The following is a 26,533-nucleotide window of genomic DNA, read 5'->3' on the forward strand; positions in this document are numbered from 1 at the left end:
CATGCTGTAGCCCTAGGCATGCTAGCAGCTTTTCTACACAAGTTCTGTTCTCCTGTAGGAAGTTCCACATGCTTTTAACAGAGCATTGGGTTTGGGGTTTTATGGAACTGAAGTAAACCTCCCAGCAGCATCTCTAGCGTGAAATATGTGTCCACTCAGCTATCTAGTAAAAGGTACTGCAAAACAGAATTTTCCTGATGAGTGGTTTCCTCAATGTAAAAAGAAAGCTTCTAGCCGAATGTCTAGAAGAGCCTTCAGAGGTGCAACATCATGCTAAGGCAAGATGTAGACTGTGTTTGGGTGCTATGAGCCCTCTCAGGGCAAGTCTTGGACATAGTCCAACAGTTTCTTCCCCACCTCATGCACCAAAGAGCTCACAGAGAGGAAAACCATGTGCATGAGCTGGACAAAAGCCACAACACACAAGAATGAGATGCTTGGCATGCTGCCACACACACACAGAGATCAGCGCAGGCACATCAGGGGCCTCAGGGTGATACTGTGATCCTCCAAGTTGCAGTAACCAGGAGCTCCTGAACTTTTTTATGCTAGATGTTCAAGCACCTAAAATTTAGCTCCTGGACTTGGTCAGAAACACCTCAGTCTTGACAGCACAAAGTAATTCAGTTCCTATTTCCCACCGAAGCCTGCCAGGTTCTCCACAGCAGATAAACTTCTGCCCATCTTACCTGAAGGACCTGGGTCCTCTGAGGTGCTATCAGAGAGCTTTGCACAGAAATATTCATGACTGCTTTTCCAGCAGTAGATCTGTGGTAAGCAGAGACCAAGGGGAGAGCCAGGCTCACTTATCTCTTCAGCTAGCAATGATTCATTTCTCTAGCTGCTATCTCTCAGGGGAAGGCTATAGGGCTGCACGCTACTGAGAAGGGCATGCTCCCTCCCTCTTATTTTGAGGCTGTTCTTCCTTATTGTGCAAAACTGAAAGGTTATCCTGTGCAATGTAGATATACTTCCAGATTTTTGATGTATTCAACCCCCTTGGTACTGAGAACTCTGAAGTTTTACACACATCCAGTGCCATTGCCTGTGTCCAGCCAGAGAAATGTCTACAATAAAAAATTGGGGCAGATGCAAAATCACTCTGCTCACCTTCCAACCTGATCAAAAGCTGTATGAACATGGTTAGCACTCTGACAAAGCCTGAATTTCTACACACTGCCTTCAATCAGGTCTATAACTTCACTGTGTGCTACTCTGGCCACATTCACCTGGTTTCTTGTTGAAGCTCAGGCAGTCTTTGTGCATACAGCAGAGCTACACCATGTGGCCTATCCATCGTTTCCTGAGCCCATGGTGCACTTCTTTTGCAATCCCAGTTCTTCTGCCCAGCAAAGATTGGTTTGGGCTGAGCAAAGGGCAGACAGGCTCAATGCTGCCTAGTCAAGCATGTGAAGCAGAGGTGGTTTCTCTGGATGGTACTTTTGAACCACAGTTGCGTGCAAATTGCCCGGGTTATGTGAGTGCAAAAGTAAGTTCAGTGCCCACAGTCTGGAGCATGCTATAAAAAGTACTCTTTGTGAAAGTAATAATAGGATCATGTCTCATACCTGGAAGCAAATTTACAGTATAAAAAGAATTTTTATGTATAGATATACACATATATATATGTGTGTGTGTATGTGTGTGTGTGTATATACACATGACAATGAGTCCTGAGATTCTATTAGGATTCAATCCTATAGTTCAGTTACATTTCAAGCCTAAAAAAAAAGCATCAGGAGCATTGTCATCAAGGGTAACAAAGCGATAACTGCAAATAGAAAAGAACATGATTGGAAAACACATTCCAGTCATTATTGGAGACAGCTTTGCAATGTATTATGCCAGTACTTTAACGATAAGTTGTGGAGGAAATGTGTCTAATGCTATATTTCATCTTCTTAAATATTTTGGTAAAAGAATAGAGTAGGAGGGAAAAAAGATTTTTTACAAAATATATAAGGATTCATCACATTTAGTTAATCAAAGAAAACATGTAGGCAAATGGCAAAGGGGCAAATTAAAGCTTTTGTTTCATTTAATGAAATGTGAGTAGTTTATGAAGGAAATAACCTGCAATGATTAGGATGGTTTGCTTGAATTTTGTCTGAAGAGCACTAAAGAGTGTTACCCAACAAATACACAGTTGCCTGATACGTGCTGTAAGAAGGAAAGATTTGCCAGCTCTTGGATTATGTACTGAAGATAAATTTCGAATGCATGTATTTGAAAGCAATACCCTGTCAATGTAAATGTACCATGAATACACAGTCGCTATTTCTGAAATTTTAGGTACTAATGCTTTTTTCAGTATATGTTCTCCATTATTATCTGTGTATCCTAGGTTGTTTCTTAGATAATGTTTGATAAGAATTAATTTTAAATTTTATGAAGCTGAGGAAAAGATTGCTAACCATTAGAGGCACTTGCTGCCTTGAAGCCCAAGTGTCTGCCTCGAGTCCCCGACTTGAGTCGCTGTTCAGCATTAAGGACAGTGTTTGAAAAATATAGTGATTTTCCGACAGGATCTGATTCATGGACAGATAGATCTAAAATTGTTGCAGTGACTGGGTCAGACAATAGCAGCAGCTACAGAGGGAAAGTTCAAAAGTAGTCACTAATGTCTCCCAATGTCGTACCCTGCATTCCCATTTGGGACACATGTATCCTTCCTGTCGGCCCATGTCAGTATGTGATGTGATCAGTCCTGGTGCCGGCGCTGCAATGTTGCTGAAAGGGAAGAGAAAGTGGGCAGCTTGTTTCCAGCTCCAGTTCTCCCAGGGATATCAGGCTGGCGCACAGGAGATATTTCACTGAGAACACTTTAGCCATCAGTGAGATTGCCACACCGATCCGGGCAGGATTTAGCCACTGGACAGCACAGTATGGACAATGAAAAATCTTCCTTTGTCAGCAGCAAGGGCAGTTGCCACTATTTATAGTCACAAAGTGCCAGCATATTGTCCTGTATTGGTGGCTGCTATCGATTCTTCCTTTTTCATTTTATTGGAACAGGTTGGAACTTGTCAAGCTTTGACTAGGTTGATTTGCAGCTAATTAATTCAACAGACATTTTTAATCTTGCAAATTTGTGGCTTGTAATGCAGTAATCAAGCTCCCGTGAGCAAACATTAATCAGTTGGGGGGGAAAAGAAAGCCGTTGTTAGCTGTGTTCAGCATGGTGCCCACACTGGAAAGAGAGAGCTGGAAGAAATGCAACATTAGTAAATTCATCCTAGCTAAGCTTTCATCATTCATCTTATGAATCATTCATCCTTTTGATTTGTTTTGTACATGCAAGTAGTTGTATTTAAAAAAGGATTGCTGGGATTGAGACAGGTCTAGTTACTGTCCATGGGGAACCGGCTGAATTTCCTCCTGGTCATCAATTCCCTTATCAACCAAAAAGTCATTCTGCCCAGCAGCAGTATAATTTCATTTCTGAGATGACTGTGCTCGTTGTGGTACAGTTTATCTTGGAGAAATGACTGTAAGAATACACAAACCCCAGTTAGCAATAGCAGAGAGAATGGGGTGAATGGGTGGAAAAAATACATTATTCATTGATTTTAACACAGAGGTGGATTTTAGCTACTTTAACATCGAGCAGAAAGGAAAAAAAAAATTAATATTGCCTATATCAACCCTGATCTCTGAATGAAGAAAGGCTTGCAATCAGCAAAGCATTTAAATCCTTTCATAAGCAGGAGCGATGTAAGGTAGTACACTTCCAAAAGCACCAGTAGAAACGAGTGGGTGGTTTAATATTTAACCTAACTCAGGTACTTGGGGGGAACACAGTGGCTGCAATGCTGGGCTTGGCAAGAGCTTATGGTTTGGCTGCACCCAGTCCTGCTACAGAGTTTTCAAGCAGGGCGCTGCCACAGCCCCCTCTGGTCCATCTGTGCAAGGTGCACATGTTTGTACATCAACAAGTAACTTGTGCAAATGTTTTATTGTGGCAGCACCTCCACTGGTAACCCCGGCAGGGAGGCCAGAGATCAAAAAGACCCGAAAGCAAAGAAATAATCCCTCTGGTAAGGATTAAGAGATGTTTGTGAAACACTGTGGAAAAGCTGCCCCTGCTGTTTTGGTGAATAAAGGAAGGAGCAGAGTCTTGACAGAAAACAAACAAACAAACAAACAAACAAACAATTAACAAATGTTATTGCCAACATTTATGGTGCAGTTACTCTCTCCTCTAGGAAAGATGTTGAGTGAGAAAGTTCTAGTTACATTACAGACTGTGAAAGATACTTTTGAGGTATAACATCATTGCTATTGACAGCAGTTATTTATTAGCAATAAGATATAAAGGTGTCTCAAACTAAGGCCTGAGAGACAAGGATTTTGTATGGCTGTTATGCCAGTGATTGTTATATTTAGAAATCGTAGATCTTTATCGTAGATTGTACGTCAAATAACTTTTTTTAAAATTATTTTCTTTACAGAAGATAAAACTCAGATGGCTTCCACAAAAAAATATAAGGTTTAAAATAAGCTCAGAAGATGGGCTTTTCTGTATATGCTATATTACAATCTTGGTGTTGTTCAAATACTTGTGCATTTTGTCATGCTCTCAGTTTCTCAGGCAGTATTTTGCTCCAAAGCAAATAGTGAATTTGCAAGTCCATGTTTGTTTAGAGATGATAGTCCTCACATCAACTTGTTCCTGCACAGCTGAGGAGTACATACATGGGGGGTGGGGCACTGGGGTGAGGGTACATTTGTAAAGGTGTATAGCAGGAAAAGAAAATAGAGAAATCAGTAGGTGATGTAGTAAAAGCTTTCTTAACAATAAGGGAACAGCTGTGAATCTTTAGAGTAGGTGAGCCCTCATAGTATTTGTTCATGCTCAGGCATTTTGTCACTCATCTATCTCATCATGGAAATAATTTTAACCATATTATGAGTTACCAACTTTTGCGTGTTTAGAAGCAGGAACAGTATCACCCTGATTTCAGGACAGATAATTATGGAGGCACCCATAGTCTCGTGCATGATCTGTAAGTGTAGCATGTCATGACGGGCCTATTTTCTTCAAACGTGTGCTCAAATAAGTCTGCAGAATCTACTAGAAACTATTCTAATTTTTTCCTTGTTCTGTTTTCCTTCTATGCTTATGAGTCTCATATGAAACTCCACTGATGAGAGGAGACAACACTGAGGTTCTGTGACAGATTTTTTTCCCTCATGTAGTAGCACAAAGCTCAAGAATTCCTTATGCATAACACTTGGCTATTGAGATAAGCCCTATAGTTGGAGAAGGAAGAGCAAGTTAAAGATGCAAATACTGGAGTAATTTTATTGAGTGCAAAGCAGGAACATTTTAAATGGTAGCTGTCACATTTTACTGCACAACTCCTCTTACTTCATTATTCCAAAGCCTTGGTGTATGCCCATAGCAACCTAGAAGTGAGTATCTTTTGGTTCTGAGGTCATTTCTGACTCACAGAACAGCCACTAACTGGGGATCATGTTTTCTTAGCAAGCAGAGATCCTCTGTCCCACTGTGGCTCTTCTTTAATGGAAATGCAGTTCCTTTAAATCAATTCCCATTGATTCTCAAGGGCAGAAACTGACCCCTGCATAATTTGTTCTACTTGAGGGGACAGATATTTTGCTGTCTGTTCTTTGAATGGTGTATTATTAACAAGCTAATGTTTATTCTAACAAATGAGCATCACTGTATTTTCCTGCAGGTGCCATCCTGTGTGTAAAACTATATCAACAATGGAAGCTGGCTTTGTTCTTCTTCTCATGCTTACTTACCTGCATATTTAATCAAATGCTAACTCAACCATTTATATTGCTCATGCTGCAGGGCCATGCAAAAAAAAAAAAAAAAGCAGGGGGAAAGAAAATAAAACAAATTGTAATTGCTCTTCCTCAGTATGCATTGTTCTCTTGAAATTTGTGATGTGCAAGGAGCATGTCAGTCAATTCACAGTAGACATTCCAAATGGATTCCTACAAAAACTATTAATAAACTCAGTAGTAATTAAAAAGAGCACATTCTCCAGTCATTACAGCAAAATGTGTACTCAGATAAGGCTAACTAATTTGCCTGTGCTTCCATCCTTCATCTCTTGAGATACAGAACTCAAAGTATGTTTTCAGATTGACTGGTGAATTTTATTTGTTTTGGGGAAATGTGTACAAAAGTGGTTCTGGGCTATTAGTAAAACAGGTGAGCCTTCCAAAGCAATTTCATGTGAGGCAAATGATCCTAAAAGACAGACTTGATAACAGTTGCACTTATAAAACCTTCTTAAATGATCTACAGCTAAGCAAAAATAAAAGCAAACCAAAAGACACTCTTAAGGGACTGATAGAGAAATTCTGCCTGGTGAACATGTCAGTAAGTCATACTTACACCAGCACTCTGGGCAGGAGCATTTATTGTACTGGGATTTGCTTTGATTACAGGCAGTTTAAAATCATAAAGGGCTTCCCTGAAGGTCCACTGTAGCAAATGGATGACTTTCTTCTGACTTTAATGGAGTCCAATAATCCTCAGGAGTAAGCACATGGGCATTTTGCTTTTAAATTTCACAATGCCTCTCTAAGTGAAATTTATGTTAAGGGATTCTCTTTAATAACTCTTCACTTGAACTTCACATGAAACTGTCAATCATTGTACCCCCAATACTTATTAGGCTAAGTCAAGGAAAATGTCTGAGGGAGGAATATAAGGGTTTGTGTTAAAAACCAGTCTACTCGAAAAAATACTAAAGCATTTCCAGGTCTTCCAATTCTGCTAGTCACTGGATGAGGCCAAGATACTTGGCTGGATTCCAGGATAAATTAAAATAGCTGTTTAAATTTTCAGATGGCTTATTAATATATTAATAATAGTTTAATATTTTTATAAAATATCATTTAAGCTATACATTTCAATTTCAAGAAAATTCTCTTTATTAAGCCTAAGTCACTGGGCACTAGGACAGCAGGCGAAAAAGTGGACAATTGGGAGCTTTACCCTAAACTCAGGCAAGAGTCCCCCTGCTTTCCCCACCAGCCTGCCACCTCAGCCCTCCACAATAGTTGCCTGTCATGCTCTCACCACTGAAACCCCACACAGTAAAGGTCACACAGAGACAGAAGAGATGCACCTCAATGGCAAGAGGGTAGAAGTGGGCAGGTGCAGGTAGATCCCAATCTCTCTAATGGCTGCTGCCATCACAGCTGCACTGGTGATGGGAACTGCTTCTTCTGGGGGCAGATATTGCAAGTGAGCACTGAGACTCGGCGATATTATTTGTAATAGGCCTCTGGGAAAAGGAAAGGCAACAATTAAAGATTATGATGCTGGTAAGAGGATGCCTATGTATGTCAAGTACCACAATGCCAAAACATCTAAACATCAAGGTGGGTGCCTAGTCTGCAGAGGTTAGTGCTACGAACATGAACGAGTTTATTAGCTGGTGCAATGCTGTCCTCAAAAATGCAGTCTGTAGTTTTCTGACAGTTACAAACTGATATGCATAGGGAAAAAGAAAGTATTGGCTTTACTATTATTTCACATGAAGAAAAAGGGGTTTTTACACCTGTTTCAAAGGTATGCCTTTTAGCATCTTTGTGTTTTATGAAATCAGGCCTGAAAAATTCTACTTTTCCCTTAAAAATCAGATATTTTATTTCTGCTTAGATTTAAATAAAACCACAAGGCCTTGACTTCTCTGAGAATCTGGGATTCTCATAGCCCCACTCCTTCCCTCAAGAAAAATCTGAGCAACTGAGCAGGATCTCCTGACAAACGTTTTGGGGAAAACTGCAATACTGTGCCACTCCAAGAAGTCTCACACTCCAGTTTTCTAGGTTTTCACTTAGTTCTGTAGCAAGAGAAGGAAAAAATAAAGGCCACAACATGCAGGATGTGCAAGTGTAATTGACGATTACCAGTGGGTCTGCCACAGCAGGGTGTAGATTCAGCACACTGTGAACATCAGTGACTCCTCATTTTGGGCTGCCAGAGATTAAGCTGGTCAAAACTACACATAACTTTTGAAAATCATAATCAATCAAAATACAGGGAGCTCATAAAGGTAAAATTAGGGGGGGGGGGGGAAGGGGAAGTTTCAGGATTTCCTTGTTTAATAGAAAAACAAAACCAAAAGAAGGCAGAAATACATTTTTCTTTTTCGTTAATTATATGTAAACCATATGCATCCACTTCAGAAGTGCAAACCCCATGTTTTCACAGACCAATTAAAAGTCAAAACCACCAACAAAAGAAATTTCAGTGTGTGATTCTCCCTGCTGTGATTTCTTCAAGCCGGGTCCGTAGTGCAGAGTTCATGATACCAAACTGCATGTACCCATGTAGTGACCATCAGCAGTGGGATCTAACAGTAGGACTCAGAAGAGCCAATACATTGCATGTTCAGTAATGGGATGTATTAAGTTGTTGCTTCTGAAGGCAGGAACACATCTCCATGTTTGTCTGTCTCCTACAAGTGGGGTTTTTTTGTGAAATTCATTCCCAGAGCCAGAAGTCTTTTCTCGCACCTGCACACTCAAGTCGTGCATTTTGGTAGAGGAAACTGCCTGCTTCTCTTCCTAGGCAGGAATGGAAGGGAAAGCTGGGGCTGCCTCTGCCCCAGGGGCTGTTAGCTGGAGCTCTGGGACCATAATGCGAGTGCAAATCCCTGATCATCCTGAGTGGACTCAAGCCAACACTTCTATGGAGCCTGTCCTGTCTACAGGAAGGGAAACACTGCCCCTCTCTCCAGATAAGAAAAGCTGACCATGAGGGCTAAAATGCAATGGTGCTGGGTGTGGGCAGGAAGGCCCAAGAGGAGCTGTGACTTTGGTCCAAGGTGGAGGCTAATCTTCTCTTTGGGGACTGCTTGGTGAGTGGGGCCTCTGCCTGGGATGAGTCTGTATAGACAGGCTCTGCAGAAACCTCACATGGGGGATCCCCCACCACATTGGCACATCCTGCATGGATCCAGATGTGTGGATACACTGCAGGCAACTTGCCACGACATCTATCCAATTTGTCCCTGGGAGACGTAGGCACAAGATCCCTGGCCGTGTGACTCTTAGGTGGCCTCGGTGGAGGATGAGTGTGTAGAAATTCACCCAAGCTGAGATGGTGGTACACACATGGTGGCAATATCTTCAAGCACTCAGTGTATTTCTGCCTTCCAGGAGCTGCAGTCCCAGGGGTAGACCAGATCTCATGTGATGCCCGATAAAAAGTAAATGACTTCTTATTACTACATAAAAAGCCTGTAAAAAAATGCACATGCAGAGACTCAAATACTTGAAATTCAAATTCCAATAGTATATTCTGTGTTCATTCCTATGCTATTACTACTAATTGTTTTTTTCAGAAATCATTATGTTTCCTGCTTTAAGTTGTTGCATGATATGAAATTAATTGCAAATGAGTGGATTTTTTACTGTATATGTCCTCAGTTTAGTTTTTAAGTTATTTTTTGTAAGTGCATTTTACATGTAACTACCTCAGCTGCCTTTTGTTTTGTTTTGGCACATATCAAGTCATGCACTTTCTATATGTGGGGATTGGGGGGGGGAGGAATTATTTCCATTTTGAATAACCAGGTTCAAAGCCATGTTGATCAATTTATAGAGGAGATCAATTTAACAAGACATAATTATTGACAGTTGCAGAACATACATTTTATTTTTAGGTTCTTTTGGGGTATAGTTTAACAAAAAACACCATAAGCTGCTTATTAATTTGCCTTAAAAAATGTGTGCTCTTTCCTATTCCAGTTGTGTTATTTAACTCTTCTCTTGTACACAATTTATGTGTCAAAGACTAAGGTAACAGTTGGCAGATAAACAGCAAATTGAACAGAATGGACCAGTAGTTTCTCAGTTCTCTGTTGTAAACTGTTGCATTATACACTGATTGTGCTAAAATAATTGTTACTGTGCTTTTACTCCGTAGTCACCGTTGCGGAAATAAAGTGATGGAAGGTCACATTTGTCTTTATGGAACAGTGTAGATAACCCCTCAGTACAAGCACAGTGACTTGAGGTGAATGATAATCATTGCAGAACTTGTGCTTTGACTTGTAAACATTGTAAAAATGTATTTGGTATTTTATTTGAAATGAAGAAACAAACTAGTTATTAAAAAAAAAAAAAAGAAAAAAAGAAAGAAATCTTCCTGTAAATATATATATTCAGAATCCATGTATACAAACATTCCTTTAGAGTTCAGATTGTGAAGAGTGTCTTTATTGGCTAGAGACCCCTGCCTCCCATGGCAGAGGTTACATGTGCTATAGTAAAGAACACAGTGTGTGAAGTATTTGATGTACTGCAGTACCATAGTTCTTTTGGTCTGTTAAGTAAGTTGCAATTTGTGATGAAATGAAGTTGAAAGTAGTGCTTCATACTAACAAATTTCCTTGGTTACAACTTGATTTTTCTTGTAAAACTTAAAAGGAAAACTTGAAAATTTTATATATTTGGATTTTGTAGATTTTTTTTATTTTATTGCAACACAAGGTACCAAAATCATTAAATAAAGTACACTGTGGTCATTTTACCATGGCTCTAGCATCTTCTTTAAAACTCTTTTATCCTGGTGTATCGGCTTCTGAAATTATTACCAAACAAAACAAAAGTTGGTCCAGCCTGTACAAAGGCTTGGGACAGATGATCTCCAAAGATCCATTCCACCATCAACTGTGTTATTCTCAATTCTGGGCTGTATAGGCCAGGAGGTCCTATCTCTGCATGCAGGAGTAGTACAGGTGGCTCCCAGGTTACTTCTGGGACTGGGAGAAGATACCACCTGGGAATTGGACAACCTTAGCTGTGTTGTCCCAGCAGGAAAACCACCAGATACCCAACAAACACCTCTCCTAGAGCAGCAGAACAGGATGCTCTGGCCTCCATGGTTGAGGCCCTGAGTGCTGTCTTGAAGGAAGATCTCCAAATAAGATGTCCTTGCCCAGGAAGCAGGCCAGCAGGTTCTCCTTGCTCCTTGGCCCCTTACAGCCAAAGTGCTCTCCAACATGGGGAGAGCTCCCCAGCTCTCCACACTCCCCAGCTGCCCCCAGCCAGCCCACAGAACCAAAGAGGAGAGAAGTGAGAGGAGCCTGATCCTGCCACTGGAAAGGAGGATTTCTGGGCTCTGCTTTCAGGGCTGTTGGAGGAGTGGAGAAACCCAGGACCTCCATCTCCTGTGAAGGACCCTGCTCACAGGGGACAGAAGAAGGTGCTTTGTTGCTTTTATTTCCCCCTCAGACTCCTGAAAGCATTGCTGTTCAGTGAGCCCCATCAAGTAGTGGGAGAGGGGGAGCTGAGCTGCACCCGACTCTGGTCCTGAGCCAAATAATTAGGAAAAAGCTCCAAAGAAGATACAGCTGCTTCCTTGATCTTACTATGTTCAAACCCCCATGGGTTAAGGAGGGGTTAGTTTCTCCTCCTTGTGCCTCCTGGGCAAGTTCTTTATTCATTAAACTATTACACAAATTGTTGCTGGTTTTGGCAGCATCTCCAGTGGCTTTAATAACCCTCTTAGACTTCATTGCCACATTGTGTGTGCCATGTCACCCAAGCAGCACCCAATGTTTGTGGAATCACACCCAGATCTGCCTGTCCTATAGCCATGCTCCCACTCAGATGCTGCTTCTTGGCTTCCCTCAGCTAACCAAGAAAGGGAGACAAGAGCAAAACAAGCTACCAAATAACCAAACAATTAGTGTGGGTTCAAAAAGAGGAAAGAATATACACGTATAAATCTTGGATAAATTAATTGGACTTCAAGTAGGGATGTTGTGTGACTGATAGAGTCTTCAAGGTTTTGTTTTATACATGTATCATGTTGTTTTGGTGAACAACGTGGAAGGAACAGTTTGTTATTGTAGCCTGGCAAAGCACAACGGAGAGAGCAGCAGCTCAGCAGCACTACTGGTAGCTGCCTTACTTCAAACAAGACCTAAATCCTCAGTCCCTGTAAACCTGTGACTACGCACCAAAGGCTCAGAAACCAAAAGGCAAGTAACAGAAACACACTTTATATAATTTTCCTAATCACATCGGTGAATCAGGGGGTGGAAGACTTCAAAGCCACAATATTGAGCACTAGAAAGACATTTGATGACACCCCATAAGTAGACAATCAGTGAGGTGAGACAGCATCCACCAGAAACAGCACGAGGAGCATTTTTGGTCTTCTTCGCTGAGCTGGAGAGTCGCACAGCCCCACAGGAACTTTTGTCTTGAGCTAATGGGGCAGCTGGACTGACCAGCCTACCCAAAGACAGGAGTCTCTATCTAAAGATTTTATTCCTGCATTTAGATGTCTCTGAGAGGAGCTGGAGTTCTCTAACATGGCTTCCTACTCCTATCCCCAAATGCAGGGATTCATGGGCTGCATTAACAGGGTGGATATCTGCCATGCTGCGGGACTAAGTAGCTTGGGGTAAAAGGTATTTACTTTCCATGATTTTAGGGAAATTATTAACCTCTGGGGCAAAAGCTTTCTTCAGGGAGCTTTTAGTGTAAGCCTTCTGCATGAAAGAAACAAAGTAGTATCTCTTTCAGGCTGAAAAAAAGGCAGCAGACAGTTAAATTAGACTGCTAACAAAGTACAAAAGTATAGCTCCAGAGGATGCAGAGCCAGCTTGACTGGAGTGGTGGTTTCAGCTGCCTTTGCTACCACCTGGCACACTGGGCAGCATTTTTTTCCAAGATGGAAAGGAAAATATTTTTAAAAAGTTTAAAAAACAGCACCTCCTCATTCAGAGGAGGTTACAGCAAATAAAAAAAAAAAAATTAGGACAAAGGTATGCTCATACTTTCTGTGCCTTCCAGTAACAAAGTTGTCTGGTTTTGACTGGGCTCTTGTTAGCTGCTTGAGCATAAACTGCACTGCCATGATCACACCCAAGAAATGTGTGGTGTTTCTGCTGCTGTGTGACTGCTACATGCAGTCATAGGACTTACATTATTAATCAAATAGACCAGTTTACGGAAGGCAAGATCACTGACAATGTCCCAAAACATGGAAGGATAAGCTTAAGTACATTACCATTATAAATATTGGAATTGAGCTAATGAATTATTACCGATATTGTGGGCTGCTGCAGTTCATCTCCAAACTATCTCATAGTTTTAAGCAAGTTAATCTTACATTAATTTCAAATGTTCTATGACTGTAAAGACTACAGCAGTTCAAATTTGGAATTTGATCCATTCATTAAACTCCAACAGACATCTAGATACTGACCTTACTTCATTTTTAATTTCTGTGACTAGTGGGTCTCTGGCAGTAGTTCCTGTCAGTAGTTCCTCTATATCTTCACTAGCATTGGTCTTACATTATTCCATTCGCTTCGTGCACTCTTCTGCCATGCCAGTGGATCCACCATTAGAGCAAAACTAATGTAGTTTGTCTTCCCTTGGCTGGTGTGAGACAAGAGGCACTATGACCAGCCTCAGCTTAGCCACCCCTTGCAAACCAGCAGTTACCTGAGAGTAAGGGAAAATCTGGAGGCTTCTTCAGCCTGAGCAAGCAGCCTTTTGCAACTCAGCCCTTACTTATTGCAGGTTTGTCCCTATTGAACTTCTTTTTTTCTCTTGTCTGATGATTTTGTAACTTTTCCAAGGGTCTCCCTGTAAGGCATTTTATTTTTGTGTTTGTTTGTTTGTTTTAAATGCCTATTTGTCTGATATTTGTGGTTTTGTTTTCCTTTGGGGATTTGTTTTTGCTGCAGGCTGCACTTGGCATCTGTTATGTTTGAGTCTACATTTCAAATGCTGTCACCTTTTTGTGCCAATCTTGATTCCAGCTGACCGTGTTGGTGCAGCAATGGGAGAGGAACATTACAGGTGTGTGGCATTTTGTCAGAGGTCTGGTGTCCTGAGGAATGTCTTACCGATGTCCTGATAAAAGCAGGAAAATTAACCCATCTCTCAGCCTCTCTGACAACTCAGTGTTGTGTTAGGTACTCTGTGCCATCTTCTGCCAACATTTTCACTCCAGGATCTGTTGTGCTAACTTTGAATTTTTTGGCCTTTGTGTGTAACTCTACGAAGCCCATAATTTAAAATCTAAAGAAAAAACAAACCAAAATAAGGACTCTCTGCCTTAGCTGGGCTTTAATGTCCTAAAGCACTCACCGTTTCCAAGGAATGCAAATAATTGCAATATGCTTAAACTCTGCTGTAGAATAAATCATATACTGTGCTTTAATGATATTCCTTAATGAGCATCTCCAAATATCATACCCATGTAAGCAGCATACACAGTGCAGTGTATTCTGTGTTTGTAAAGGAAAAATGAGGTATAATACTATGCTGTGGTATAAAGAGAGAGATGGGCTTGTTTGCCTGTTGTGAGAAGTCCTGGTGCTCTCCCCTCTCTGCCCCAACCAAGTGCAGGCAGGACATTATTGGCAGTTAAGAATAAATGCCTCATTGTTATATCTTTCTTTAAAGTGACATGAACTCCCACATGTGACTTGTAACTAATAATTAATCAAGTTTAGCCTTTAGATGGGCTTTTGCTTCTCCATCTGGTCCAAATATTTTATTTATGTAATCCGCAGTTTTTTACATTTGGCACATCACCTTATCCTTTGCTGGTAGGACAAGAGATTTCAGTGATAGCAGCATCTTCAACACCCTGCTGGGACAATATTTCATTAAAGTAGTGTAAGATCAAGCACATAAAATTAATTTACCTCACCTCTGTGAAGCTTTGTTGCAGAAAGAATTACATAGTGAAGTTTCTGTCTTTGATTTCCCTGTAGGATTGCTAGAATCAGACATCTTCAGATAATATGCGATTAAATGAGAAATGTTGTTGGAAATTTGGGGATCCAAAGAGTGTGGTCCTCAGGATTCATTCTGAGAGCTCAGCTGGACTATTGACACACTGATTGCTTTTCCTCTTTGTGGAGACACTTCAAAATGTGGGCTCGGGAGCAAGGAACCAAAAGGACCATTTCTGCTCCTGCCTGATCTCATTACCCAAACACCTACATGAGGTTACCTGTGGATCCTGCCTGTTTCAAAGTTTCTTGTGCCACCTGCTCGGCGCAGGGACATTGCTGCTTGATCTGGATTCATCCCACCTGTCACACAGCCCTATGGAATTGCACTCGGGCAAGCTGTCTGGCAGGAATTTGGCAGCCTCACCTGTGCATGCCTTCAGATGGCAATATGGGCTAATATCTGATCCAATATGGCACATCGCCTCCTTGAGTGGTGGCTGAGAAGCCACTGCACTGCATTTCCAATCAAGTATGCCATTCCCTTGGTAGTGCATGCAAGTAGGACATGAGAAACCTCAAATTTAAATTTAACTTATTTAAACATTGTTTTGAATACAGATGTCATTAAACCTTTACTTTAATTAACTTCTCTTACAGAGATAATTCATTTTTGCCAGCAGCCTATGCCACAGGATGCTTCTCACTGTGCATAGAAATAATATACTCTCTATTTCAGCCTGAAGCATAATTAAAATAGGAAGGGAAGCCTTTGGTTGCATTTTTTATCCTTCAGAGTACTTTTTCTTGTGTGCATGCATGCAACAACTTTTGAGATCTTAGCTCTCACATTTCCTGAAGGAAGAGGAAGAAAAAACAAGGCAGCCTTAGAGAAAAACAAAAAATCTTGGAAGAACATAAAAGTCATGTGTTCATTACAGTTTGCCTTGGAGACTTCATCTGACATTCCTCTGAAACTTGAGTTAACAGAAGCTGTAATTTGCTCTGTATTATCTACTGCCTCAATTCAAAAGAAGTACTGAAGAGGTGCCATTCATATCCATACAGGAAGTCAGATCTCAAGGGAAATGCTCTACCTCTTATGAAGGCAGCTGGTGTAGGGGGATGAAAGCAGGAGTTTTTGGGCTCAGGATCTCTCTGTTATTTATCTTGCAACTGCCTGGAACAAATATACAAAGATTCTGTGCCTAGGTGTGGAGGTGTAAGGATATAGATCAGATCATGCAGCAGGAGCAGGCAGAGCCAGCGAGGAGATACAGCTGGTCAGATGTGGTAGGGAGGATGAGTAATGGAACTGGGCACTGTTGCCTGCTGCCTTGCCAGAGCTGAGCTATTATCCATGGCAAGGCAGTGTTCCATGTCCTGGCACCTTCCAGGTCCCACATGTCCATGTTTTTAAGCAGAGGCTTTTTCAGACCACATCAGGCTGCATGAATAACTCGCCCCCCACGTGCCAGCTTACATTGCTGCTCTCTTGGACAGCCCCCAGAGCTGAGCTGAGATCCCCCTGCAAGCTGTCAGGACACAGACAGGATTTGGTGTGAGTGCTCAGAGATGCTCAGCTCAAGTTTTGAAAGAAATAACCTCTGCTTCAGCAATGTAGTTTTCTGCTTGTGCCAAGCCAGCAATGCTTCTAAATTCCCCATGCCCTAAAACGCAAATCATCCCTTTTCATGCTATACACTTCCCCATGCAAATATCCTTCCCTCACTTGCCCTCAGATGCCTGCAGAGGTTATGCAATGTTTGGGTTCTTCCATGCTATGTGTTATGGCATCTGTAAGCGTGAAAGACGCATATGACGAAGATTATTTTTTTCAATAAGGGTGATGAAACACTGAAACAGGGTGTTCATAGAGGTGGAGGATACCCCATCCCTGGAGACACTCGAGGTCAGGTTGGTCAGGGCTTTGAGCAACCCGATCTAGTTGAAGATGTTTCTGCGTACTGCAGGGGGGGTTTGGCAAGATGACCTTTAAAGGTCTTTTCCAACCCAAACCATAATTCTATAATTCTATGAAGCAGGCCTAATTCCAAGACATGGGCAGGCAAGGCTGCTTTCAGGTGGCCAGGGCAAACATCTTTAGGGATCAAGCATATAAAAAAAGTTTTACTTTCACCCTAAAAAGGGATGTAACTCCACTATCTGAGCTGCACTGAGTCATTTTGCATTTGACGGCTTATCTAACTTAAGGCAACTTGCCTTGCTAAATATTAACTCATCTCTGTACTGGCAGCAGATGAAATTTGTAAATTTGTATTAGGATGGTGGTAATGGGTCACTATACAAAGGGGCAAAATGGATGCAATAGAAAGGAAAAGAAACCAGCCCAGCACCCTGTGCATGACCACAAGTTTCCATTCCAGGTTGGCTGTTGTAAAAGAAGTGGATTCTTGGAAGAAACAAACCTGCAGCTTTTTCTGCTGAAATATAAGGTAAACCCAGTACATGCACAGGACAGTATTGGATCTCAAGAAGGGAAACGTGGGTCATGTGCATATGAATTACCTGCAGCCAGTCATGTTTTCTTCATTAAATGTATTAATTTACTTCACACAGCTGCCAACACTTGCTGCACCTCTTAAAATTGATTTTGCCCCACCCCAGCAGTGGCACATTTATGATGCCGCATTTATGATGAATCACCACCATGCATCTTCCTACCTAGCCTGCCTGTGCTCAACCGAATGTCTTTTCCTTTCCCCAGTTGCAAAACAGTAGCTGTTCCCAGCAGCTGAGTATTAAATCTGATTAAATTTGATAGAAGTAGGTCCTCATTCTGTCCCAAAAGAGATGATACCACAAGGCTCACATGTTTTCTTTTGACTGCCTGTCACTGCTGCTGCCTCTTGTCTGGCATGCTGCCTGGAAAGGTGGAGGGACTGTCAAAACAGGACAGCTTGCCAAAGAAATAAAGCTCCTTCTGAAGGACAGCCCTGATATAAAAATGTCAGTCTTTTTCAGGAGTTTGCCTCAACAGGTGAAATTGCACCTTTATGTTTGAGTGTTGCCCTCACTGAAAAAAGTGTGCCGGTTTGGGCTGGGATAGAGTTAATTTTCTTCATAGTAGCTGCTATGGGGCTGTGTTTTGAGTTTGTGATGGTAACACTGTTGATAATACAGGGATGTTTTAGTTACTGCTGTGCAGTGCTTACAGAGTCAAGGCCTTTTCTGCTCCTCACATCACCCCATCAGTGAGCAGGCTGGGGGTCTACAAGAAGCCAGGAGTGGACAGCTGACCTCAACTGACCAAAGGGATATTAATAGAATCATAGAATCATTAAGGTTGGAAGGGACCTTAAAGATCATCAAGTTCCAACCCTCCTGCCATGAGCAGGGAACCCTACCACTAGATCAGGTGGCACAAAACCTCGTCCAACCTGGCCTTAAAAACCTCCAGGGATGGGGCATCAACAACCTCCCTAGGCAACCCATTCCAGTTCCTCACCACCCTTATAGTGAAAAATGTCTTACTAATAGCTAACCTAAATCTCCCCTCTCTCAGTTTAAAACCATTACCCCTTGTCCTATCACTATCTTCTCTGATGAAAAGCCCCTCCCCAGCTTTCCTGTAGGCCTCTTCAGATACTGGAAGGCTGCTATAAAGACTCCTTGGAGCCTTCTCTTCTCTAGGCTGAACAGCCCAAATTCTCTTAGCCTGCCTTCATACCCTATGATGTGCTCAGCATATAAAGCTGGAGGATGAAAAAGGAAATGGGGAATGTTCAGAGTGATGGTGTTTTTCTTCCCAAGTCACCATCACATCTGATGGAGCCCTGCTCTCCTGGAGATGGCTGAACACCTGCCTCTCCATGGGAAGTAGTGAATGAATGAATTCCATGTTTTGCTGTGCTTGCGTGCACAGCTTTTGATTTGCTTATTAAACTGTCTTTATCTCAGCCCACGAGTTTTCTCACTTTTACTTTCCTGATTCTCTCTGGGGGAAAGTGTGAAGCTTAGTTGTTATCTGAGGTTAAACCTGCTATTCCGCTGTGCTTTACTCTGGAGCTCAGGGATGTCAGCATTGCAAATATTTGTAAAGGTGGCAACACTACTCTGGAACCTGAGGGCTTGTGACTCTGTTTGCCCTGATGTAAGCATGATGCTAACAAGGATGCTCTCTCCTAATTTAGACTTTGGAAGTGGAGCCCAAATCCTCAGATGTGGGTGCATTCCTCATTGATGAAAATGTTCCTATAGATTTAATTCCTACACTTACAGAAATCTGCATTAAAATCAGGAGCTTGAGCTCTGGAAATCATTATTTGTGTATTATCCATATTTTGCTGCATGGTTTGAAGAGACGACCTGTAAGAACTCAACACATCTACAGAAACTACTTAGTTCGCCAGCTAATAAAAAATTATTAAGCATAATAATGACAAAGCAAGCATGAAAGATATCATCTTGACATTTGCAAAGCTAATTGTGGATTGAATAATAATGGTCTGCTATTTGCCTTGCAACAACGGCTAAAGTAGGTTCCATGCTCCTGTTTATAACAAAGAAACAGGGCATCATGCATTCACATGCATATACATATCTATGCTGCTCTGGAAATAATAATGTCAGACAGTATCTGGTCCTGTAGCCATTAATGGTCAGAAGATGTTAAGAGTTAAGAAACTAAAGAAAGACAGATTAATGCGTTTCAACAGCTGAGATTTTCTGGCTGACTTTTTAGGTCAGCTCTGCTCCAATTGCTCCTTGAAGTGTGTTTTTGGGCACTTGTGGGTGCTTAGCTGCCCACCTGCCAAGTTCTCCTGACTCACATTGCTGCAGACTGCAACAAAAGCCATCCTCCAATTTTAAATTCTTGTCAAACTGTACATCCACTGGATCATGAGGAGAGCTTGGCACTATACTGGGAGGAGTGGCTGACACACCAGAGGGCTGTGCTGCCATTCAGCGAGACCTAGACAGGCTGGAGAGTTGGGCAGGGAGAAATTTGATTAAATCCAACAAGGGCAAGTGTAGAGTCTTGCATCTAGGGAAGAACAATCCCATGTACCAGTACAGGTTCTGGGCTGACCTGCTGAAGAGCAGTGTAGGGGAAAGGGACGTGGGGGTCCTGGTGGACAGGAGGATGACCATGAGCCAGCAATGTGCCCTTGTAGCCAAGAAGGCCAATGGCATTCTAGGGTGTATTAGAAAGGGTGTGGTTAGTTGGTCAAGAGAGGTTCTCCTCCCCTTCTATTCTACCTTGGTGAGGCTGCATCTGGAATATTGTGTCCAGTTCTGGGCCCCTCAGTTCAAGAAGGACAAGGAACTGCTTGAAAGAGTCCAGCGCAGAGCCACAAAGATGATGGAGTGGAACATCTCCCTTATGAGGAAAGGCTGGGGGAGCAGGGTCTCTTTAGCTTGGAGAAGAGGAGACTGAGGGGTGACCTCATCAATGTTTACAAGTATGTTAAGGGTGAGTGTCAGGAGGATGGAGCCAGGCTTTTTTCAGTGATGTCTAGTGATAGGACAAGGGGCAATGGGTGCAAACTGGAACACAGGAGGTTCCATGTAAACATCAGAAAAAACTTCTTTACTGTGAGAGTGACAGAGCCCTGGAACAGGCTGCCCAGAGAGGTTGTGGAGTGTTCTTCTCTGGAGACATTCAAAACCCACCTGGACACGTTCCTGTGTGATGTGCTCTGGGTGATCCTGCTCTGGCAGGGGGGTTGGACTAGATGATCTTTTGAGGTCCCTTCCAAACCCTAAGATTCTGTGATTCTGTGTGATTCTGTGAAATGAGGCACTGGGCATGGAGTAACCAAAGCAACTTGAATGTGGTGTGTTCAGCACAAGTTAAATCTTTGTACGACCCAGTTGCTACACCAGGAAGGGTGGAATAAATTGCATGGTATAAGAAGTGTCTCTTGGGCAATTTATTACAGCTGCTATGCAGAAAGTCTGTTGCCTCCCTGTCAACGTTTGATTCAGGTCCGACAACACTCTCAATCCCCTCCCCCTCCCACCCAGGTAGGGAAGGAGAGAGAGAAAAGGAGAGAGACTTTGCTTAAACCAGGACATTCCAACCCTTATTTCATACCATATATTACATATAGGCTCTATATTTCACCAGCTGTCAAATTAAGGATTCTCCCCCAGAGTCAGATTACCTTGAGGTACACATTGTACTTCACCATCCTCCATCATCACACACCAGGTATGTCCAGGTCCCTGAGCAAAAGCAACACCCCGGACAGGTTTACCTCTGCCTGAAGCAGGATAAATCCAAACACTTTTACCCAGCAGGTTTCTTTCACATACCACAGGGACTTTATCCACATATGCAGTATGTAAAAGGTCTGACTGAGCAGGACCAGCCCGACTGATGGATTCCCTGGTATTAACTAACCAGGTGGCCTTTGCCAAATTTTTGTCTCAGTTTTTGAAAGTTCCACCACCCATTGCCTTTAGGTAGCTTTCAACAAACCATTGTACCTTTCAAATTTCCCTGAGGCTTGTGCATAGTATGGGATATGGTATATCCACTCAATACCATGCTCTTTAGTCCAGTCAGTCACAAGATTATTTTTTAAATGACTCCCACTGTCTGACTCGTTTATTTCTGGAGTACCATGTCTCCACAAGATTTGCTTCTCAAGGTCGAGGATAGTATTCCTGGCTGTGGCATGAGGCACAGAATATGTTTCCAACCATCCTGTACTTGTTTCCACCATTGTAAGCACTTAGCGCTTACCCTGGCGGCTCTGAGGCAGTGTGATGTAGTCAACTTGCCAGGCCTCCCCAAACCTGTACTTTGACCACCTCCCCTCATACCACAAAGGTTTCAACCGTTTCACCTGCTTAATTGCAGCGCACGTCTCACAGTTGTGGATCACCTGTGCAATAGTGCTCATGGTTAAATCCACCCCTTGGTCACGAGCCCATTTGTATGTTGCATCTCTGCCCTGATGACCTGAAGCATCATGGGCCCATCGAGCTAGAAAGAGCTCACCCTTGTGTTCCCAGTCTAAGTCTATTTGGAACACTTGAGCAGCCTCATCTGCTCGTTGGTTGTGTTGATGTTCCTCAGTGGCTCGACTCAGAGGCACGTGTGCATCTACAGGACGCACTTTTACCACCAGTTTCTCTATCTGAGCATCAATGTCCTTCCAGAGGTCAGCAACCCAAATAGGTTTACCCTTTCGCTGCCAGTTGTTCTGCTGCCGCTGCTTTAGCCAACCCCACAAGGCATTTGCTGCCATCCACAAGTCAGTGTAAAGATAGAGTCTCGGCCACCCCTCTCACTCAGCAATGTCCAAAGCCAGCAGGATGGATTTTACCTCTGCAAACTGACTTGATTCACCTTCTCCTTCAGCTACTTGAGCAACCAGTCGTGCAGGACTCCACACGGCAGCTTTCCACTTCCGGCGGTTCCCTACAAGACAACAGGAGCCATCAGTGAAAAGAGCAAATTGTTTCTCAGTCTCTGGTAGATGATCATATGGTGGAGCTTCTTGCGCCCGTCTCACCACTTCTTGTGGTGGCATTCCAAAGTGGGTGCCTTCTGGCTAGTTTGTAACTGCTTCCAGAATACTTGGATGATTAGGTCTCCCTGGGTGATTAAAGCAGTCCATTTACTCCAAGTCATATCGGTGGCATAATGGACAGGAGAGAGGTTATTCTACAGTTCAGTAAACTCAGTTGTCCCTCTCCTCCCTTTGGCTGGAGGCAGGGCACCTCTAAGGTTGAGCATTAGAGTTTGATGCACTATCCTGGGTGAAGACTGGTGCAGCCTTCTTCTTGGAAGAACCATCTCCTGCCTTTGCTCTGTTTAGTAGCTCTTGCACGTGTATCTGGAGAATATCAGTAGGTTTCTTGTCCCAGATTCTCATGTCCTCTTTAAAATAATTACACAAGAGACCCCACAGGTGGCGTTGCTGTGGGTCCTGTCTCTCTTGCTGCTGTCTCGTAGCAGGACATTTCTTCTTAATGGCTGCAACATGTGATCTCTAGGGAGATTCAGGAGTTTACCTCCCCATCTGTTTGGCATCTTATTCTTTCTGTCAGTCATTTGTTCAATGGCTGAGGTGTGGAACTGAAGGGAATCAGAGATTATGTCTCCATACTGTCGTGCTTTGAAAGCCACCTCACACACAGTTGGTCTTGTGTAATCGTCAAAGCATCCCATGAAAGAGAATATATGGGCATGTGCTGCTGGTACAGCCTGTGCAAACCTCCGGAACATTTGTGTGTCACACTGAACATCATCAAGATTTCTAAGTCCATCTTTATCATAGATCACCTCTCGCACAGCTCTCTCTCTCAAGTATGTGATGGTTCTCAAGAGTGGGTGTTCTGCTTCAGCACCATTCGATGTCACCCTTGTGGGGGTGTCTCTCTCTCACAGCTGAAAGGAGTCGGTCCCATAGGGTGGTAGTTCCCATCTTACTACTAAGTGCTCTATCAAAACCAGCATCTCTGGCCAGAAGCTTGGCTTCTCTCTCATCCACATTGTAGGTTTCAGCACCACTATCAAAGCATCAGAGCAGCCAAGGAAGGATTCCCTCACCATCAGTGCGGGTGAAGTCCTTTCTCATGAGGTGCAGTTCTTTCATAGAGAAAGGCCGGACAAGGTCATTGTTGTCATCTGATTGAGGAGGGCCTGCTGTTCTATCTGCTTGAGAGTGGCCTTATTTTTTAACTGTTTGAGAGGTACCTGCTCCATCAACTGATTTAGAATCCTCTGCTTCCTCAGTTTCAGTCTCTATTGTTGCCTGAAGAAACTCTGGTTGTCTCAGACGGGAGCGTTTTGCCTTTGCCTTGCTCCTGGTCACAGGGTGAACTAGCTTGCTTCGAAAGGGAGTGGATTTTATCTTTGTAGAAGCAGCTGTTTTTGTAGCAATACAAGTGGTGGTATCAGCAGCAGTGGTGGTGGCAGCATCACAGGTGGCAGCAGCAGTGGCAGCAGCATTGCTTGTGCAGGAGTGGCAGTGAGTGGAGCAACACCTCGCCCTACGCATCCACAATACATCATAAATATTCAGCAGAAGCATCCCTACTGCAACAATGCTATTCAGATCAAGAGCTGGGAGATTCAGCTTGAAAGAAAATGGAGAAGTAAAACTGAACCAGCTACTGGCGTTACCAACATGGACCACTCTGCTCTCTTTAGGATTTGTACTGTAACTGTACACATACAGTGCCCCCATAAAGAACAATAACATAATCCCTAGGATCACTAGGCTGGTAATTATATGGTTGATTATGGCTACAGTTCTGTCAATAAACCATAAAACAATCACAAGAGCAGCTACAAAGAACAGAATGCTCTCGGCTGCACACCACATGTACAGTTGCATGTTTGGAAAAAGGTCCAGTAGATTCATTGCAGAAAGTGTTCAGTTTTCAATTTGTCAGGAAATTCAGCAGAGCTGTTGCCCATTGCTATCTGAGGGATGCCTCCCATCAGAGATGGAATTTTGAACACTCCCAATTAATGAAAATGTGTAATTTGGGCTTAATATCGAGCCCCACGTTGTTGTCACTGTTTGACTCAGGTTTGACAACAATGCTCTTGATCCCCTCCCCGTCCCATCCAGGTAGGGAAGGAGAGAGAGAAAAAGAGAGAGACTTGGCTGGATTGAAAACTAAACTACACAGCTTTAATTAAACACTAATTATATAAGAAAATATATATACAATTACATACAAATATGTTCAGGTATGTGCAAAAACCTCTTGCCTTCCCCCACCCCCAGCAACTCCCACAGGACTCCCCTAAGCTGCCAACAGTCCCAAAGCTGCTGGAGAAAGCACAGAGTGATGAGGGTCAGGAGAGCTCGAGCCTGGGGGTCAACGGTGATGGATGGACGGAGTCCTCCCCAGACGCCGGCCACGGACAGAAGAGAAAGGAAGAAGAAGCAGGAAGGAAGTTGTCTTCTGTGATCTCTGACCTTCCTCTGAGCTTATGTAGATATATGGAATGGAGTATCTCTGGCCAATTTTGCTGTCTGTCTGACTCAGCCTCCTGCAGGGGGTCATAGATCTGCCTGTAGTGTCTGAGCTGGCAGAGTGAAGGTGCGACCTTGAAGACCCAGCAGTTAGAAAAACATTCCTCTCTTATCAGCTTTAGTTAGAACACACTGTGACTAGTTAAAAGAAAGCTTGCTGAAGAAAAAAAATCAGTAAAAGGAAAACTGGCTTCATCCTGGCTTAAACCAGGACAGTCCCAGAAATGGTATTTGTGGATACCGTATGTACGATACAAAACCCCAAGAGGCTCTTCATAGAAAGCTTTCTCACCTGTTAGAACAGCAGTCTTCCCTCATCAGGTTTTGTGTCTATGGGGATCTTAAAGGTGGTGGTGGGATGTGCACAAAGACCAAATCTTAACCATGTTAGCTCCTCAGCTGTAACTTCTTGTGTCTGCTTTGCCAGACCTGAGCCAGCCCCAGGCTGAGCAAGGTATTAAAGGGCACTTGAGGCACTGAGAACAGGGTGTCTGGGCCAGCCTGGCTGCTGCCGCCCCTTCCCCTCACTGCTCTGCACAGGCAACCTTAGCACTGCATCTACAGGTGCTTGAGTGTGCTGCACTCCCCTCCAAAGGCAAAGCTTTAGCATGAGTCAGACCTCATCCTGAATGATCCTAGGTATCATCATGGGGAGCAGGTGGTCTGCAGGATATAGACCAAGACTAGTGGCAGAGAGAGGAACTGGGTAGCAAGCATGACTGCTAGCTTGCTTTCAAGGGGAAATATCAACCCTTGATGTGTTGCTACCTGATGACCAATAGAGTTGACTACTAGATACCTTCCATTTGTCTACTGGTTTATAGTTTGCTTCAGATGGGCCCTGAGGGCTACTGAGATCTCCTGAGGCTGCTCCTCACAGACAAGCACCCTGCCGCCATTCAACTCAGATGGCAGCTTTGGTTCTGGAAACACCATCAGAGTTGCAATGTTTCTGCACTGCTGGCAGGTCTTTGCAAAGAGAAAAAGGAGCCAGAAAGTTTTTTTTATAGAAATGTGACTGAAGATTGTCAAGAATTAAGATTCCAAAACTAGTCTGGGGTTTTGGTGCACTTATTTCAGCTGTGGGGTTTGGTTTATGTTTATTTTTTCATTCATGCCTTCAGGGGCTGAGCACTGCCAGCCTTTTCTCTCAAGCTTCTTCTTGCAAAGCAAGATCAAGATACCAAAAATCTGTCTGGTATGTGGAAATCTCTGGTAAAAAACAAAAAGCAAACAAAAAAAACAACCAAGAAAGCCTGTAACTGCTGTGCCAGCTAATTAAGAAAATTAAACCACTGCATAATGGGCAAAAAAAAATTCATTTCTGAATGAACAAAACACTTCAAAAGCTTTGGTGGATCTGTCAGTGTTCTTTATATAGAAAGGAGAAATCTGATCATTAAAGAAGTGTCTGGAAAGCTAGCAGCTCCATCACAGCAGTTGAAACAGGAGCTCAGAAATGTTTCTAGGTGCCTTTGGTAGACTTCAAATAGATCAAAGAGAACAAATGTTCATTGGGGTCTCCACTTCTGTTTTTTGCTTAAGACGTAACTTAAGGAAGACTGGAGCTGCTCTGAACACAATGTAGACCTGACCATGAGAAAACACTACTGGAAGAAAAAGAAAAGCAAACACCAGTCTGGAGCACATGAGGATCAGCCACATCTGTGATGGGAGTAATTCCAATTCACCTGCCACAAATTCCCTGGAAAGATGACAGAAAATTGTAAATTCCTACACTCCCTTATGTTTGGCACATTCTTTTTCCCACTAAAAGGATTTAGGTAAAAATGGATCAATTTCTTGACTTTTGACTTTATTTTTTAAAAGATCTTATCTGAATATAACACAATA

This window comes from Apus apus, chromosome 2 (genome assembly GCF_020740795.1).
Source record: "Apus apus isolate bApuApu2 chromosome 2, bApuApu2.pri.cur, whole genome shotgun sequence".
NCBI lineage: Eukaryota > Metazoa > Chordata > Aves > Apodiformes > Apodidae > Apus > Apus apus.